At 40.2% G+C, this 19,385-nt stretch overlaps 1 protein-coding gene and 1 long non-coding RNA gene across 3 annotated transcripts in view; one reads left to right on the plus strand and one right to left on the minus strand.

The window, feature by feature from the left end:
* The window catches only part of LOC124875579, a 51,034-nt gene that overhangs the window by 21,084 nt on the left and 10,565 nt on the right, over window positions 1–19,385 (plus strand). The window lies entirely within an intron of this gene.
* LOC124875581 lies at window positions 10,483–11,763 on the minus strand. Its single transcript, XR_007040068.1, has 3 exons — window positions 11,291–11,763; window positions 10,955–11,025; window positions 10,483–10,862 (listed from the first exon to the last, which is right to left on the minus strand). It is a non-coding gene; the product is annotated as an uncharacterized LOC124875581 (long non-coding RNA).

A 19,385-nucleotide genomic window follows, 5' to 3' on the forward strand; every position in this document is an offset into this window, starting at 1 on the left:
CACAGGCTGATTGCCTCCATGCCACGCCACATTGAAGCAGTCATTTCTGCCAAAGGATTCCTGACCAAGTATTGAGTGCATAACTGTACATGATTATTTGAAGGTTGACGTTTTTTGTATTAAAAACACTTTTCTTTTATTGGTCGGATGAAATATGCTAATTTTGTGAGATAGGAATTTTGGGTTTTCATGAGCTGTATGCCACAATCATCCGTATTAAGACAATAAAAGACCTGAAATATTTCAGTTAGTGTGCAATGAATCTAAAATATATGAATGTTAAATTTTCATCATGACTTTATGGAAAATAATGAACTTTATCACAATATGCTAATATTTTGAGAAGGACCTGTATATATAGTGCCTTGCAAAACTATTTCCACACAAATCTTTCACAACATTTTGGCACGTTACAAAAAATATTAATATTAATATTAATATTGGGATTTTATGGGAAGTGCCAAATTTAGAAAAACACTATATTTGGTGGAACTCTAATACTGCTCATCACTCTAAACACACTATCACACTTTGAAACAGGGTCGGCACTATGATGGCAGTATCATGTCATAGGGATTTCTTTTATTTTTTCAGCAGGCACAGAGAAAGTTGTGGGGCTGCAAAAGACTTGGCCACAGGTTTAACTTTAAGCATTACACAAACCCTAAACATATAACCAGAGCTCCTGTGCAATGGTTTAAATCATATTCATATGATAGAACAGCCCAGTCAAAGGCCAAACATAAATCCTATTTAGAATGTGTGGCAAGACCTAAAAGAGTGACATTCATGCATGCTATCTATCCCCTTTGAATGAGCCAAAGTTATTTTGCCATGTATCATTTTCCTTCCACTTCACAACTTTGCACTGCTTTGTGTTGGTGTTTGAAACTTTGTGGTCGTAATGTAGAAAAATGTGAATAAGTTAATGGATACTTTGGTGGATTATGCAACAACTTGTAACAGCAATCAAAATACAGAGGATAAGCACTTTTTACCTTAAATGCTTTGTTCCTTTCACTGTCTAGGAAAGTACAGTGTAGGGTGTACATCATGCACATATATAATCAAATTAACATTTTTCAAAGTGGTATTAATAATTGCTTTGAATAAAAGTAAAAAAAGCAGCTTATTAGTTCAAAGGTCAAAGCAATTATGCCCAATTGTGCCCAAAAATATCAACAAATATCAACATAAGAACATATGTGTATCTGTTAACACCTTTAAGTGTGAGTGTGCTTGTGTATATAAGGTTTCTCCATAAACATATGCAATAGTGAGTATGAGGAGCCACAGTCATGCCCCCCTAGACCTGAGACAGACATGGAGGAAATCTTAGCCACAGACATTCAAAGGCACCCCAAAGTATGGCAACCCTGGGAGGACCACTGCCGGGACTACCGCAACCCCCCCCCAGAGAAGAGCAGAGGAGATCCCCAAGGGGAACCACCCAGCAGCCACAGTGCAGAAGCCCCAGGGAGCTGCAGCGACAAGCCCACAGGCAGCTGTCTACACTGGTGCAGATCCAGCCATGGTCCCAGAGACCCGAGACCCTGGGGCACATCACACCCCAAGCAAAGGCCCAACAGAGCAAGGCGGCCCAAGCCCTGCTAAGCAGCCACTGGGAGTGAGCCAGCACACACCAAAGCACCAAGAACACCAATACAATTGCAAGCAATTTGACAAATAAAGAGCAGGAGTTTTTGGTAATTTTAAATTGTTGCTGTAACAATTTAAAATAATGTAAGATTTAAAAGACAGACATTGTACAAAAAATGTCCGCTGTCAGTTTCTTAAGACAGATTGAAGGCTTTTAGTGAAACGATTTCTGACAGTATCAGTTTAGAATGGACATTCCAAGCAGAGGGGGCAGAGAAACCGAAAGCTTTCTTTCCTGTTTCCGTTTGAATCTGAGAAGCAGAGAAACACAAAATGTCATTTGATCGTAAGGCATAACAGCTTTCAGTTCTCCGAAGAAAAGTGCAAAATAAGTAGGGACCAAGCCAAATAAGAAAGAATTACTATATGAGCCAAAGAAATGGCTCCCACTAAATGTAAGGGGCATATTCAAGATTTTAAGGATTTTGTCAGGGGTTTAACATGGACTTGAATAAAAGAGTTAACATGTTTGGATGCTCTACCCAATGAATATGTCACAGCAAATAGCAAACAAAATTAAATGTTTGAAGTCTGAATGGACTTTAAACTTTGGTGAAAAGGATAGGTTTGTACTACAGCATCTTAACATCAGTTATGCTGGACAGATTCATGTGATACTTTCCTTACTTGATACAAATACCAGAGGGTACAGGAAATGATTCTTTGGAGATAGGTTGCTCTTTTGTAATCATTGTTGCACTGAAGAACATTGTTACTGTTTTATAAATTGATAAACTGTACAGCTTTCTTTCAAGAGTTTCACATTTTAAGATTTTATCTCCTTTTGAATTTTCTCCAAGTCAGAAATATATGAGGAACAAAGGAAATCTGGCAGTCAAAAGTATTTTGTGCATGTTTCTGAGCTTTAACATACCTTAGGTAAGATATTACATTTTACAAAAATTAAATTTTGGTATACTGACCAGAATTTTTTTCCATACAAAAATATAAGAAAAGAAACACAAACAAAACAGCGTAGCCATAGTTCTGAGCATCACAAACCTTATGAACTACTTCTGACAACTCTTTTGACAACTTCTGTTGTCCAAATAGATCCATTGTGTCCATATACATTCATAAATCTATTTTAGATAGTTAATGTGCGTCATAATTCAGAAAGATGACGGAGCTGGATGCAGCTGTATATACTCTTCTAGGCTTTCCACATGTATGGTCAATATGTGCAGAAATATCACCTTGAAACTAAACAAATTCTAATAAAATTCACCCTTACTCATGTTATTTTCTCCACCATACCTGCAGTGACACATATGCAATAATGTTTTCTTTGATAAAAAAGATCCTAGCAAAGCATCTCTTTGAATTCATTTCATTCTTATCATGTCACTTACCATAATATTTTAGAATATTCTTGTAAAAAGACTGGTTTTACACACCAATAGGTGACTTAAGTTCTAGCTGTTAACCAGCAGATAGAGCCATTTGCTTAGGTATTAACACAAACAAAATCATATTGGTTTCTTTGAATACCCGCTTATAGTTTGTTATGCCATGTCATCTTAAAGCATTAATATGAATATTTTATATGGACAACTTGTTTATAATTAAATTATTAGCCATGAATGCATTAGATAATGTTTCTCTAAATTTCTTAGTTTCTTTAAACTTTCTCTAATAGACTATAAACTTGAAAGTTAGTCTTTAGTTTGTAAAAAAAAAAAATCCCACACAGTTGCTCATAATTAAGATGTAGGAGTAGTTTGCATTAAGTATTGGTTGCTCTTCTCACAGGTGACAGCGGTGCCCATGTGTTAATGACTTCACCTTGTGTTAAACACCTCTACAGATGTAATTAGACACACATGGAAGGCATTCGCTCCAAATGCTGGAAGCTCCTACAGCTCTCCCCCAATGAATAATGAAGAGGTTTACAGTTCACATCCAAAGTGGAAACAGATGATGCTGAGGTCAGTCACAATGTAGTGTAATTTAGTTTTTTCTCTTAGCTTACCTACTGCCTACATGGCTCAATTCACAAACTAGAGTAGTGATCTGATTGTCTTTGTGGCTAAAATGTTCTGTTTAACCCGCATTCTTCATCACCCATTAATTTGTTCATATTGAAACTATTTAACAAATATAAACTCTTTTGGTTTTATATTTTGACTGTTTTGGTTTAATTAGTAGAAAAACATACTCCAATAGAACCATAAAACAAAACTATGTATTAATAAAAGAGAAGTATTTGGGCACTCTGGGTTCAATGATGGTTACTGCAGTTGAAATTTCCTATTGGTTCAAACAGTACAGCTTGGTACATGTCTATGTCACAGCCCCATCCCCAGCGTTAGGGTATAACACCATCTCACTTAGACGTGAGTCGTGAGTGAGGAGTTGGAATTGCTCTTCCACTGCCTTGGCAGCGCCAGCTCCAGGCATCGTCAAGTCAGCGCCTTGAGCCAGCGGCTCGTACTGTTAAGGTTGAGGCCTGTAGGGCTCCATAAAGCCTCTTTTAACCTCGGATGATGAGGGGGGTGAAAAAGCTTCCACCTCAAAAGACCTATCTGTGGCGAAACTACCAGTGTCGCTCTGCTCTGTGAGGGTCCGTTAGGGACATTATTCTGAATTTGCTCTTACACACACAACTGAAATGCTACATGCTTTTACAGACACTACTGTAATGCTCTCGCACAGACTACTAAAATGCTCTCACACACACTACTGAAATGCTTTTAGACACACTGCTAAAATGCAGTGTTGGCAAGTACGGTTGTTATAAGCGACTTTGGGCTTGTTTTTTTTCTAAAGTCACTTGCAAATCTTGTGAGTTGCAGGTTGGTTTTTTTTAGCTTGCATTGAACGTGAAGTTGCTTATTTGGGCTTGGCTTTTCTTTCCGAGTGAAACCCCAAGTGAAACCCCCAGGAAGGATTTCCTGTAGCGGTCTGTCTTACAGCAGATCTGAAGAAACCTCTGACTGAAGACACTGTGTTGTTGTACAACAGTCTCATGAAGAGGATGCTCTCCATAATGTTCTTCATTTTCTGAAGAATCTTTCCTTGTACAATGATCTCCAGAGGTTCCAGAGGAGTCCACAGAAAAGAGCCAGCCTTCTTCATTAGCTTGTTGAGCTTTTTCAAGTCCCTGGCTCTGATGCTGCTACCTCAGCAGATGATGGCAGAAGACATCACACTCTCCACAACAGACTTATAGAAGATATGAAGCATCTTGCTTCAAACACTGAAGGACCTAAGCTTCCTCAAGAAGTACAGTCTGTTCTGTCCCTTGTAGATGGCTTCACAGTTGCATCTCCACTCCAGTCCAGGTGAACAATAAGGTATTTATACTCCTCCACCACCTCCACTTCTTCTACCATGATGAAAAAAGGGTCTGACCCATTCTTGTTTCTCTTAAAATTTACGATAATCTCCTTTGTTTTATTCACGTTCAAGATGAGATGATTGTTTCCACACCATGCCACAAAGCGGGCCACGAGCTCCCTGTACTCATCTTCTTGTCCATCTCTTATCCACCCCACGACTACAGAATCATCGGAGTATTTCTGCAGATGACAGGAGTCTGTCTTGTACTGGAAGTCTGAGGTGTACAGAGTGAAGAGGAATGGTGAGAGTACAGTCCCCTGTTGTGCTCTTGGGCTGCTGACTACCTGGTTAGACTCACAAACCTTCAGTCTCACAAACTGTGGTCTGTTTGCCAGGTAGTCTTTGATCCAGGAAATTGTTGAGGCCTCCACCTCCTCCAGTCTTCTGGAGTTTCTGACAAAGCAAATCAGGTTGAATTGTGTTAAATGCACATGATAAATCAAAGAACATGATCCTCATGGTGCTGCTGGCTTTGTCCAGATGACAGTAGGTTTGTTGAAGCAGGTGTATGATGGCATCTTCAACTCCAACTCCCGCTCGATAACAAACTGAAGGGGGTCCTGATGGTTCAGTGTTTGCATACTCAGGTGGGCCAACAGGTGTCTTTCTAGGACCTTAATGATGTGGGATGTCAGGGCAACAGGTTATTGAGGACTGATAGTTGAGTTTTCTTAGGTACCAGAATAAGACAGGAGGTCTTCCACAACACTGGAACCTTCTTCTGGCCCAGGCTAAGGTTGAAGAGGTGCTGCAGAATCCTGCAAAGCTGCTCTGCACAAGCCTTCAGGACTCTAGGGCTGACACGATCTGGACCTGCAGCCTTGTTTAGCTTTGGTTGAAGTCAAACATGTGGAAGCAGAAGGTGTTACAGGGCAGTTGTGGTTCCTGTGGGTCAAAGGAGGGTAGGATGTCTCTTTGACTGTGAGCAGGAAAGGAGGATGCTGAGCTTGTTTTTGAACTGGACCTATTTAAGAACGTGTTTAGTTTATTGGCTCTGTCCAGACATCCATCGATCTGATCTTCCATCTGCTTGACGCCTGTGATCTTCTTCAACCCTATCCACACATCTCTGATGTTTTGCTGGAGCTTGCTCTCCAACTTCTTCTTGTGCACCTCCTTGCTGTGTCTTATCTTGACTTTAAGTTGCTTCTGTATATTACTCAATAATTCCCTCTCTCTCCCTCTCTGAAGGCTCTTTTTTTCTTGTTTAACAAGTTTCAGGTCACTGGTGATCCAGGGTTTGTTATTGGGGAAGCATCTCATCATTCTGGTGGGGATGATGTTATCCACACAGAAGTTTATATAGTCCATTACACACTCAGTCATGGCACTGATGTCCTCTCCATGTGGCTGCCACAGTGCGTCCCAGTCTGTACCCTCAAAGCAACCTCGCAGGGCTTCTTCAGCTTCCTGTGACCATTTTCGCACAGTTCTGTTTATTACAGGTTCCCTTTGAACAAGGGGCCTATATTTCGAGCAGAGAAAAACAAGACTGTGATCTGATTTGCCTAGAGGAGGCCTTGCTTTAGAGATGTATGAGTCCTTGACATTTGCATAAAACAAATCAAATATTTAGTTTTCTCTGGTAGAGCAGCTGACAAACTGCTGAAACGTTGGAAGTGCAGCAGAGAGTGAAGCATGGTTAAAATCATCAGATAATGCCCCCAATGAATTGGGGTTGTGTGTCTGTAGCCTAGCAACAACTGAGCTAATGGCATCACATGCAGTGTTGACAAAAGCTAAAGGTGGAACATATACTGTTGCCAAAATGACACTGGTGAACTCTCTGGGTAAATAATATGGATGAAAACTCACTGCTAACAGTTCAATATCTGGACTGCAGAGACGACACGTCACAGTAACATGTCCTGGATTACACCATCTGTTGTTCACAAGAACTGCCAGTCCACCTCCTTTGTGTTTGCCACTCTTCTTTAAATCTCTGTCTGCTTGAATAGTCAGAAAGCCTGGCAGAGAGATGCTGGAGTCATGGATATGATCCTGCAGCCATGTCTCAGTGAAACACATAATACTGCACTCCAAATAGTCTGGCTAGGTCCTTTGTAGGGCTTGGAGTTCATCCAACTTGTTTTACAATGATCTCACATTGCCCATCATAATCAATGGAAGAGATGGTTTGAACTTCCCACTTCTGTCTCTTCTCGCTGCTCCTGCTCTGCATCCATGGCGCCTCCTTTTCAATTAATCAGGAATTGGAGTTGTAGTTCAAGTATTATTTTAGATTTTGAGATATTAATTAGCTTCTCCAGGTTGTAATAAAAATAACCCTGTTGCCATAGTGACACATCATAACAAATATCCAAAAGTAAAAAAGTATCAGCAAAAATCCTTCCAGCTGCACAGCATCTGATACCAGAGAGGATGATTGTCCAAAAAAATCTATTTCATCCACCACAAGAGGAATTTGAGTTCTTAAAAAGAATCAATCAGAAGAAAAAAGTAACAGAGTCACCCCAAACTGCTGCCACCTTGAGCGGTACAATTCTAGAAATTGGCTCATGTGTGGCTTTTCTTTTAAACAGAGTTTAAAGAAAGTTTTTGGTGGATTGTGTTTACTGTCATTTTGCTGTTACGTATGCAAAATGCACTTTTCTTTTGATCAGCGTTTAAAAGAACAAGTTATTCAAAATTCTTATGGTTAAAGTGTTTAGCATAATTTTGCTGTTGCTTATGTATAATGCCTTAGTAATTGAGCACATGTATACTGTTTACAAATGGCCTTTACATAGTGTGGTGGTTGCCCGTTAGGCTTGTTTTGGACTTGTTTTCTAATAGAGCTCGTTGCTTGTTTCTCTTACACACACTACTGAAATTTTTTCAAATTATTTCAGTAGAAACGTAAGTTAGTTCAGTAGAAACTGAAGTTGTTTCAGTAGCAACGAAATAACATTGAGAAGGGCTGTGTCCAAATTCAGGGGCTGCATCCTTCTAAGGCGGCATTTGCAGGCAGATTAGGTCACAGTGATGCAGCGAAGACTTTTCAAATCAGATGGCTGCTCCAAAGGGGGCCAACAAATGCGTCCTTCTGTTTCCCAGATTTGGGGAAGGAGGTGTCTGGTGTATACTACGTGGCCCACCCTACCTATGATTCAATGCGGGTCATAGTAGATTGTTGTAACGAATTGGAATTGGTAGAAGAGTGAGAAAAGAAGTGTGCTAATTATTTCCATCCTTAATTATAAAGGTGTGCTAAATTATGTGCTGTAAAATGGTTATAATATATATAACATACATTTTGATATTGTTGTTAAAATGTAAAACTATAAAAACATAAATTTTTTTTATATTAAAATATTTCTTTTTATAAAATGATCTATTTTCCTAGAGAATATTATAATTACCTTAATCAATTATTATTTTTATAATTTAGTTAGAAAATTATACAACCACAATAAAATACAAAAATAAAACCAAAAAAATCCCCTGCCAGTAGTATTTCTTTTAGCACATTTGGAAATGAGCTGATAGCACGAATGGTAAATTGAGGACAAATTTTAATTTATTTTTTTATTTTTTTACTTTAATGAGCAAATAGCAAGTATACAACAAACGAATGGCTGAGGTATACAGAAGAATACAACCCTTACATAAACAAACAATCAGGTGTGTTAATTAAACAAATACATAAAAAAAAACCACATATATAAATTGTTTTGGTAGCCTTTTTTTGGTATTCTGATATTGAGCTTATATATAGTTCCACATCTGTAAGAAAATTAAGAAAGTGCAGTGACAAAGCTAACACTTTTTCTCAAGGTCTTTCAGTTTCTACTGAAACATCTTCTGTTTCCACTGAAATATTTTGAACACATTTCAGTAGTGTATCCAAGGGCATTTTCTTTGAGCGGCTGGTGTTGAAGCACCTGAAAAATATCACAGGGCCCCTGCTGGACCCCCTGCAGTTTGCTTACCGAGCGAACAGGTCGGCAGATGATGCTGTTAACTTAGGCCTAGACCTCATCCTGCAACACCTCGACCACCCAGAGACGTACGCCAGGATCCTGTTTGTAGACTTCAGCTCGGCCTTCAACACCATCATACCAGACATCCTCCACCAGAAGCTCACCCAGCTCAATGTCCCAACCTCCACCTGTCAGTGGATCAACAGCTTCCTGACGGACCGACAGCAGCAGGTAAGACTGGGGAGCATCTTCTCCCGAACCAGATCAATAAGTACTGGTGCTCCCAGGGGTGTGTTCTATCCCCACTCCTCTTCTCCCTCTACACAAATGATTGCACCTCAGCGGACTCGTCCGGTCCATGAAACTCCTTAAGTTTGCAGATGACACCACTGTGATTGGACTGATCCAGGACGGTGATGAGTCTACATCAGCAGGTGGATCGGCTGGTCCACTGGTGCGGTCAGAACTACCTTGAACTCAACCCATTCAAGACTGTGGAAATGGTGGTGGACCTTCGGAGAACACCACCCCCATACACCCCCCTCACCATCCTCAACAACACTGTATCAGCCGTGGACCACTTCAGGTTCTTAGGAACCACCATCTCTGAGGACCTGAGATGGTCTTCACACATAGACACTGTTCGAAAGAAGGCCCAGCAGAGACTGTACTTCCTGAGGCAACTCAAGAAGTTCAACCTTCCACACCTGCTGGTCATCTTCTACACTGCCATCATTCAGTCTGTCCTGTCTTCATCCATCTAAGTGTGGTTTGGCTCATCCACAAAACAGGACAGGTGCAGACTGCAACAAATAATCAGGACTGCAGAGAGAATAATCAGGGCTGACCTTCCCTCCATCCAGGACTTATACAGGTCTAGGGTCAGGAAAAGAGCTGCTAAAATCTCTGCAGACCCAACACACCCTGCACATAAACTGTTCAGAGCCTTACCTTCAGGCCGCCGCTACAGAGCACTGTTCACTAAAACCAGCCGCCACAGAGACAGTTTCTTCCCCCAGGCTGTTTCTCTGCTGAACATTGAATAGAGTACAAAACAACAGCATACAGATGTTGCAAATACACCTTTTTATTTACATATGTGTATATTGTACATTGTAAATATGTATATTCTGTAATGCAAAAACAAAACCAAAGAACAAAGTGTACCGGAGTCAAATTCCTTGTTTGTATGTACAAACTTGGCAATAAAGCTGATTCTGATTTCAGTAGTATGTGTGAGAGCATTTCAGTAGCTTCTGTGAGAGCATTTTAGTAGTGTGTGTGAGAGGATTTCATTAGTGTGTGTGAGAGGATTTCAGTAGTGCATGTCGGAGGGTTTCAAGAGCGTGTGTCAGAGCATTTCAGTAGAGTGTGTGAGGGCATTTCAGTAGTGTGTGTAAGGGCATGTAGCATTTCAGTAGTGTGTGTGAGAGCAAATTCAGTATGAGGGGCCTAACCCTAACCCTAACCCACATCTCTAAGTTTGCTTCATGAAGAGCTGAAGCACCAGCTAAGGTTACAACATTTAATGTTAGTATAGCTGGAAGTCCAAATACTAGTTTGTCATTTTTTTCAAAACCACCGAATAATAATACTCCAGCTGTAGCCACTCCCAACCCTATACCAAGACCTCCAACTCCTCCTCCGATCAAGCTTGTTTTATTAGTTTCACTTTGCAACTTTTTGATTTTGTTAATTGTCCTTCTGAGCTCTTGTAAAATATTTCTCACACTTGCTTCACTTTTGTCCTGTAGACTGATGAATAGTTGGTAATATTCATAAAATTTTTGGAATAAAATATGAGTGTCCATGGAGCTTCTTCTTGGTAATTCTGGCTTGTTTGCCATGTCGGCTGTTAGATTTCTGAATTGTAAGTTGTTTGTTGGACGTTTCAGAAATGTCAGAGATTTAGCAGTATGGGGAGTTGGTTGTACAAGTCTGAAATTTAAAAAGTGAGCACATAATCACATTTAATACATCATGTACATTAAAATGTTTAAAATCTTGAGTAAAACAATGTATTAATGTACCTCCATTTAATTTAATCAGTAACTTCTTTCCTGGTGCAAAGTTCATTGAGTAGAAAGGATTGACTGTTTGGCTGGGGAGGACAGAAATGGTTAGGGTATAAAGTTCAACTAATCTTTTAATTTATTTTAAATCTGAATAACAACTATTCTTAGATGCTTCTTTGATCACATGCAATAAATAAAAATCATACTTAAATCTAACAAGTTTGAAAGTGGTTCAAATGAATGCTTTATTGGAAGATAACAGACCATATTGCCTTAGCTAATTGTTTAGATTATTATCGATGTCAAAAGAGCAAAACACATCAGTAGCGTATGAGGCACTTAAAAATATACCTTTGTTAGTTTCAATTATAGCAACCCACAGCATTCCTTTTAAGCTTCATCTCTTATGAAGCTGTCCACATCCATAGGTGCCTGAACAACCCAGCAACGGGTCCAAATATTCCCTTCATTTTGACACCAAAAAATCTAATCACTTTCTGGAATCAGACAAACTTTTGAACTCTCAGTTAATTCTCAATGTCCTTTTTTAAACTATTCATCTGTCCATCCATCCATAATTGTCATCCACTTAACTATGATTAGATCGCTGTGGAAACCAGGAGTTTCAGTTTCCGGAGTAAACTCAGACATCCCTCACCCAGGCTAAACTCCACAGCTCTTTCTGAGAGATCCCAAAGCATTCCAAGACCAGAAAGTATAAATACTCCCTCCAAGGTAATCTGGGTCTGTCCCGGGATCTCCTACCAGTGGGATGTGACCTAGGAAACCTTCAAATTTCAAATTTTAACTGATCAGCAGCTAACTTACAGGTATGCTTCATAATAGTTGCTGTCAAGTGTTTGTTGTGTCATGTGTTTTATGAACTGATTTTGTTTTCTTTCAAAACTGTAGAAGAAAGAATTCAAATGTGGGGCAACAATTTAGAGTTTTCTTCCCCTTTTAAAACTGAAGATGAAAAAGCATTGGAATATTTTGAATTCACCTGCCAAATACTAGTTCACTAAACCGTCACTATGTATTACACGTATTCCACAAAATGGAGTACATATGTATGTATATTATTCAAAAAAGGCATACTAACTGTAAGTTGTCACACCACCTGTACAAATATCTATATAAAAACACTTCAACATAGACTATATCCAAGATTAAATGTAAAAGCAGTTGGGGCTTACCAGTGAGGAAGCACTTTCCCGTAGTAAATAGGCATTACGGTTACCATAGCTTCTGTGTTGTACACCCACACACACAGCATTATGTGCAATGAGGCATGGCTACCAGGAAGAACATGCCTTTTTTTAACAGGGTATAAACCACACCACACTTAAAACCTTCCCTTACACTGGTTGGCTTGACACCCAACTACCTTAACCTTAATGTGACTGTTTACAAAATCAACGCAGTAGACTAAAAGGGTTTCTGCAAGTTTTACTGTAAACATAATTTTAACCTGATGCATTTTAGTTTAGTCACATAACATCATTTTAGTTTAGTTTATTTCCCTAAAAGCATGGTGTAAATGATAGTGAGAACAAAGAGCCAAGCCTATTTGCAGTAATAAAAAGAAAAGTGAAAGTAACAGTGAGTAACAGTACTGGACAGACTGTTCAGACTAGACCTAAGTTCAGCCACCTGTGTGATACAAAAAGAACCCTGTTCTTACACGTTTATGCTAAATCAAATTTGCACTAAAAATTTTGTTCTAAACCAGAAGGTGGTTTTTATACAATAAATAATTATTTAAAATATTATTTTATGAAAATTATGTTTTATCTGGTCTTCTGATTTTGCATTGTGAATGGTTGTTTGGAGGTATACCAATTATTGTTCTTAGTTAGTTCTAAGACTAATATAACTTAATTTTCAGGTTCCTCAAGATAGTTAATGGTTTTCAAACAGATTACACTGAATAGTACTATTGCATCATTTTATTGGTCATAGTTTTTAACCATTTTTATTGATTTCCTTTTTCCTTCATTTGTATATAGTTCATTCGTTTTCTTTATTCCTTCAGTTTGCTAGTAGCTTTAGCTGAATTGTTTTAGTTTAGTAAATAGTTTGTTAATTGAAATATGTTTAACTTGGAGTTGATATATTTTTGTCGATACATTCTGGTATTTCAAGAAATTGTGTGAATTTATTCCATGTGTGTGCAGAGTTTTGCTGTTCAGTATTGCCAGAGCTTGATTCACCCTTTTATATTGTCCTAATACCAGCGCCATATTGGACTGATATTCACAGGACAACACTTAACAGACCAAATGGCTATTTAATTAAATATTCAATAACATAGTCACAATAATTACAACAGCTCCTTTAAAAAGAGAAAGACTGACATGGAAAATCAGACATTAATACACAATAGACAGCTTTTTACATGTTTATTTTTCCACTGAGAAGTTGAAAGTGAGTCTACTTTGTTTTTTTTCATACTGTAGAGATTATTTAAATGCTAAATCAGTAGAAGTAAATGCTGGAAGTCACTGACTCAATGGCATCTGCTGGGTTTCCTTAGATAGAAAACATTTTAACCAATTTGAATAATAAGTCGAGTCAAGTTTATTTATATAGCGCTTTTTAGCAACAAGGCACTCAAGGCGCTGTGCATAAGTAAAAACATTACAATGATACAGAAAATCAAACAACAAAGGTAATTAAAAAAGTAAAGACAATAGAATGATGGATAAGAAAACAAAAGGAAAATTGGACTGAAAACTTAACTAATAATGGCCACTCTAAACAAATAAGTTTTTAATCTTGATTTAAAGCAACTTAGGGTTTCAGCAGTTTTACAATTTTCTGGGAGTTTATTCCAGATTAGTGGAGCATAAGAACTAAAAGCTACTTCTCCATGTTTAGTTCTGGTTCTGGGTATGCAGAGTAGATTTGAGCCAGAAGACCTGAGAAGTCTAGGTGGTTGATACACTGACAACAAGTCTGTAATGTATTTTGGTGCTAAGCCATTCAGTGATTTATAGACTAACAGAAGTATTTTAAAGTACATTCTTTGAGCTACAGGGAGCCAGTGTAGGGACTTTAGAACCAGGGTGATGTGGTCCACTTTCTTAGTTCTAGTGAGAACGCGGGCAGCAGCGTTCTGTATCAACTGCAGCTGTCTGATCGGCTTTTTAGGCAGACCTGTGAAGACACCGTTGCAGTAATCAATTTTACTGAAGATGAACGCACGAATCAGTTTTTCAAGGTCCTGCTGAGACAGTAGTCCTTTAATCCTGGAGATGTTCTTTAGGTGATAGAAGGCTGACCGTGTTACTGTCTTTATGTGCCTCTGAAGGTTGAGGTCTGAGTCCATCTGTATTAACTGAAGCTGTGTGCTAACTTTTAAACACTCTTCCTTTTGTCCAAAGATAATTACTTCAGTTTTGTTTTGAATTAGCTAAAGAAAATGTTGGCACATCCATGCATTGATTTCTTCTAAGTATTTACCCAGCGCTTGAATGGGTTCATAGTCACCTGGTGACATTGTAACGCATAGCTGTGTGTCATCAGCATAGTTATGATTGCTTACGTTGTTGTTTATTAAAATCTGAGTTAGGGGGAGCAAATAGATATTGAATAGGAGGGGCCCTAAGATGGACCCTTGGGGAACACCATATGTGATTTTTGTGGTTTCTGATGTGAAGTTACCTACTGACACAAAACGTCCCTGACCTTCAAGTAGGATTTAAACCAATTGAGTGCAGTTTTCAAGGCGCTCTAATAAAATGGAGTGATCAACAGTGTCAAATGCTGCACTAAGGTCCAATAATACCAGCACTGTGGTTCTTCCACAGTCTGCATTCATATGGATGTCATTGAACACCTTGGTGAGGGCAGTCTTTGTACTGTGGTGAGCAGGAAGCCTGACTGGAAGACATCAAAGCAGTTGGTCGTTGTTAGGAAGTTGTTTAACTATTGCAACCCAGCTTTTTCAATAATCTTACTGATGAAGGGGAGGTTTGAGATAGGCCTGTAGTTCTGTAGTAGCAGCTTGTCCAAGTTGCTCTTTTTCAATAGAGGTTTGATAATTGCTGTTTTTAGGGCCTGGGGGAAAACACCTGACAAAAGGGCCACGTTTATTATTTGTGTTAAATCAGATTTTATTACAGGCAAAGCTTTCTTAAGGAAAACTGTGGGTGAAACATCGAGACAGCAGGAAAAGGAGCTCAGTGGGTGTTCGATTTCCTCTAAGTGTTTGTAGTTTATTTGGTAAAATTGGGAAATTTTGTCAAAATCAGTTCTAGTTGGAGACAACGTTGGTACTGGAGTTGATGTGGATGTGCTGACTGGCCCTCTGATCTTTTGGGTTTTTTCAGTGAAGGAGTTAGGAAATTCATTGCAGGCCCTGGTAGAGTGGAGTTCAGATGCGACAGTAACAGGAGGGTTTGTCAACCTGTCGACCGTGGCAAATAAAGCACGAACATTGGTAATGTTTTTGCTGATGATCTCAGAAAAGAAAGATTCCCTTTCATTTTTCAGTTGTAGGTTATATCTGTATAGTCTCTCTTTATAGATAATATAGTGAACCTGGAGTCCAGTCTTTCGCCACCTGCGTTCAGCATTTCGACACTCCTTTTTTTCACTTCTGACTGGTGGAGCACTTATCCACGGAGACATTTTCTTCCCAGAAACGACTTTCAGTTTAATTGGAGTAATTAAATCAATGATGTCCGAGATTTTAGAATGAAAGTTATCTACCAGCTCATCTACAGTGTTACAGAGCAAAGTGGAGGTAGAAGAGTAAATTTGGTTAAAGGTTTCAACAGCAACATCCTTAAAGATGCGTCTCCTTATAATGTCCTCTTTGGCTAACTGAGCCATTGGAGATGATGCTTTCAAAAATAACAGAAAAATGGTCAGATAGGGCAACGTCAGTTACAGAGACCTTGGAAATGTTTAGACCCTTAGTGATGATCAAGTCCAAATCTTTTAACAAAGTGGCCACCCTTCCACCTTTTCTTTGCTGTAAGCTTTCACAAAGAAAATTGTAGTTTGGAGGATGAGAATGGGAGCTTAATTAAATTCATGTCACCATGTTTCTTAAAAACAACATCAAGATCGTGGTCAGTAATGAAGTCATTGATTAAAAATGATTTTCCTGACAGAGATCTAATGTTCAATAAAGCCAGTTTATATGACTTAGTTGCTGATATTAACTCTGTCTGGTTGTATCTGACAGTTTATGGCTTTTTCTGATTGTTTATTAGTGTCTCTAATCCTTTTGGCTTTGTTCTTTCTGTCACGTATAAGCACAGAGATTTTACAACTATCTCCTATTAGGGGCCCAAGTTTTTCCTGGATATGCTCATTTCTGATAGAGTTACCACTGGGGCCCAGACTGTTTCACAGAGAAGGGATTTGAAGGTCCTGATTAGGAGGAGATAGATTAGGAGGTGGTGGGACTCTGCGGCACTTGCAAGATGTTGGTTTGGTAGCAGGGCCTCGGCCACGGGGGGTGTTAAATGGAGAATATGTCAGAGCTATTTGGGTCCGATCTTAAGAGCTCCTTTCATGTTATCAGAATCCAGTAAAGCAAAAAGCGGGCTCAATGGGGAGATGAGTGAGTTCTGTGCAGTCTAGGTCGGGGTCTGGGGTTAGGGGGGTTTAACGGGGGATCGGTCTGGGTCTGGGTTTGGGGGATATAACGGGGGGGGGTCCACTTCTCCTGTGGATTTCGGCGGGGACACCTTTTGTGATGACCTCTCTTTCTCACCCAACTGGCCGGTTGTCTCTGCTGGAGCTGTTGGTGGCAGCGTTATCATCATTGTTGATACTCCATGCTCTCTGCTGAAGGTCGAAACTGCTGGCAGATTATTTACTGAATAGAAGAGATTAGATGTGAGACGTCTGGCTCCCGGGTTGTTCAAAAAGAAACCATCTTGCTTGAAGAGTTGTCTTTTTTCCCAGAAAATACTGACGTTGTCGATGAAGTTCACAGATGTAGTAGCACATGCTATTTTCAATCATTTATTAATCATCAGAAGTCTCGAAAAAATCTCATCTCGACAGAAAATTTGTGCAAAGGGTCCGCTGAGAATCACCTTGATATTGAGACCTCCAACAATATTCAGCAGACGAGTTAAATCCTCCTTCAATCCTTCTAATTTTTTCTTAGCCATGTCATCCATGGTTCCACAGTGTATAAGATTTTCTTGAGACGGGCGCTTTTCTGTGATTGCCAGAATATTCTCTGAGATATCAGAGTGGTACCAATCATATCTTCTGTGTTTTCCTTGTTGCAGACGTTTTTAATCCCATTCACAGCCGTGTTGCCCACTATTAGGGTTCTTGGTCCAGTGGGGCGCTCTTTCTCTGGCAATTTAGGAGAATGTTTAGAATGAAGGTTGTTCACAAACCTTATATTGTTCTCAGAAGATGGATAATTTTCCTGGTTTTCATTCTGTAGTGGGGCAAATCTGTTTTGGAGGGGAATTCCATTACTTCCAGCTGTCTCACTCCTATCAGTTGTTGTGACAGCAGCTCGCTGTCGAAGTCTCCTTTTCCCAGGGGAAACGGGGGCATTTCTCTGTAATTCTGGCCATTCTGATTTATTTAATTGCTAAGATCTTCCAGTGAATCGTCCACCTTTATTTTTTGGGTGTGCGCCTAAAACATGCTAGGGGGTCTGCCGGTAGGTTCATTCTCGGTGTTCTAATTGCCGGCTGAGTTGTTGAGCTGGCTGTCACTGTTTGGGATCACAGGCAGAGTTGAATCATCACTTTACCCCATATTCACCTCCACATTCACTTCTAGTCGATGGATTTTCATCTCCAAAACAGCCAATTTCTGTAAACGAAGTTCTCTGTGGTGAAGGGAGGGATCTTGTGCTGATTAGCTGGCATCAACTTGTCCTTCTTTCGGGTTTGATTATAAAAACATCAAAATCCTGTAGAAAAAAAAAAATCCTTTGGAGTCGCTGGTAAGAAGTAGTTTTAGTCCAATATTTGGCTAAGAGATAAAAAGTTAGGAGTAAAAGAATGCAAGCAAGCAGGGAGCTTAGGATAAAAGCGCCTGAGCAGGCAGAGAGGCGGAAGCAGATTAATTGAATTTGACTGCATTGTTTGATAACTAGGATCAATTGAAATGAATGTACTTGACTTGGAATCTTTATGATTTGATTGAATTGACTTGTAAAGTGCCTTGAGACGACTTGTTAAGAATTGGTGCTATATAGATAAACTTAATTGACTAACTGACTGACTAAACTCAGTTGAACAGAATTTAAATGATCTGCCACTATTAAACAAACACTAACCCTCATGCCAAATTAAACATGAAATCACTGGAAATCATGAAACTCTCACTGCTAAGCAATGCCCAAATGATCTTAGAGGTGCTTGGATGTTGGACCAAAATAAAAAACTGTTAACTGACTCAGGCATTTTTATAGTATGCATAGATGCTTTGACTGAACCTTTAGTGGAGGGAAACACAAAAACAACAGTTAAGTCTTGTGGGGTCATTGATTTTGGTCAGACAGACCGACTAGGCTGCGCAGTTCAACATGCGCAGCTCAATAGGTGTCGCAGCTCTGACGTTACCCGGGATTATAAAACCCGTGGAAACCAAACTTTCGTTGCCATTTCCAGTGTGTCTCATGCGACAACACAATGGAGGTACATATCTGGAGAGACGAGCTCACAGGCGAACTTTCTTCCACACGGCCATTCCCGGAAGAGCTTGAAAGCTTGAAATCTGTCTTATACAAGAAGAGGAGGCCCCCAAATCCTCTCCACTGAAGGCAGCTTTCCGGCTCCTGCTCAGCCATCGCTGCTGCCCCCGATTCCTAATCCTGTTCCTGTTCCAGAGGGGTTCGAGGATGAACCGCCTCCACATCCGCTCCTGTTCCTTGTTCTGTCCTGGAGGGCACTGAGGACGAACTGCCTTCATCCCTGGTTCCCATTCCGGAGGAGTTTGTGGACGAGCTGTCTCCACCTCCTGTTCCTGTCCCTGAGGGGTGCAAGGATGCACCCCCTCTGCCTGCTGTGCCTCGGTGGCTTTGCCGCAGATCTCCACGGCCTTGCTGAAGGTCCCAGCGGTCTCTGCACCACTCGCCTGGGTTCCAGCGGTTTCTGCACTGCGCCCCTGAGCTCCACCGTGGGTTCACCTGGTCCCACCGCCGGCTGCCTGATCGCCTGCTCCTACGTCGCCGGCCGCTGGGTCTGCCGGGGACGGCCTCCGAGCCATCCGCCTGAACTCTGGGTCTGCCGGGGACGGCCTCCGAGCCATCCGCCTGAACTCTGGGTCTACCGGGGATGGCCTTTGGGCCGTCCACCTGAACTCTTGCCCTCCTTCCGAGGCCCCCTCCAGCCGCTCTGGTCGGATTGTTTTTGGTTTTGGTTCTGGATTTGGTTTTGGTTTATGGATTTATTTGTCAAAAAAAGGTCAAAGTTCCCCCATCAATCGGTGGAGAAGCTGATTAAACACT

The sequence above is a fragment of the Girardinichthys multiradiatus genome, chromosome 10 (genome assembly GCF_021462225.1).
Source record: "Girardinichthys multiradiatus isolate DD_20200921_A chromosome 10, DD_fGirMul_XY1, whole genome shotgun sequence".
Classification (NCBI taxonomy): Eukaryota; Metazoa; Chordata; class Actinopteri; order Cyprinodontiformes; family Goodeidae; genus Girardinichthys; species Girardinichthys multiradiatus.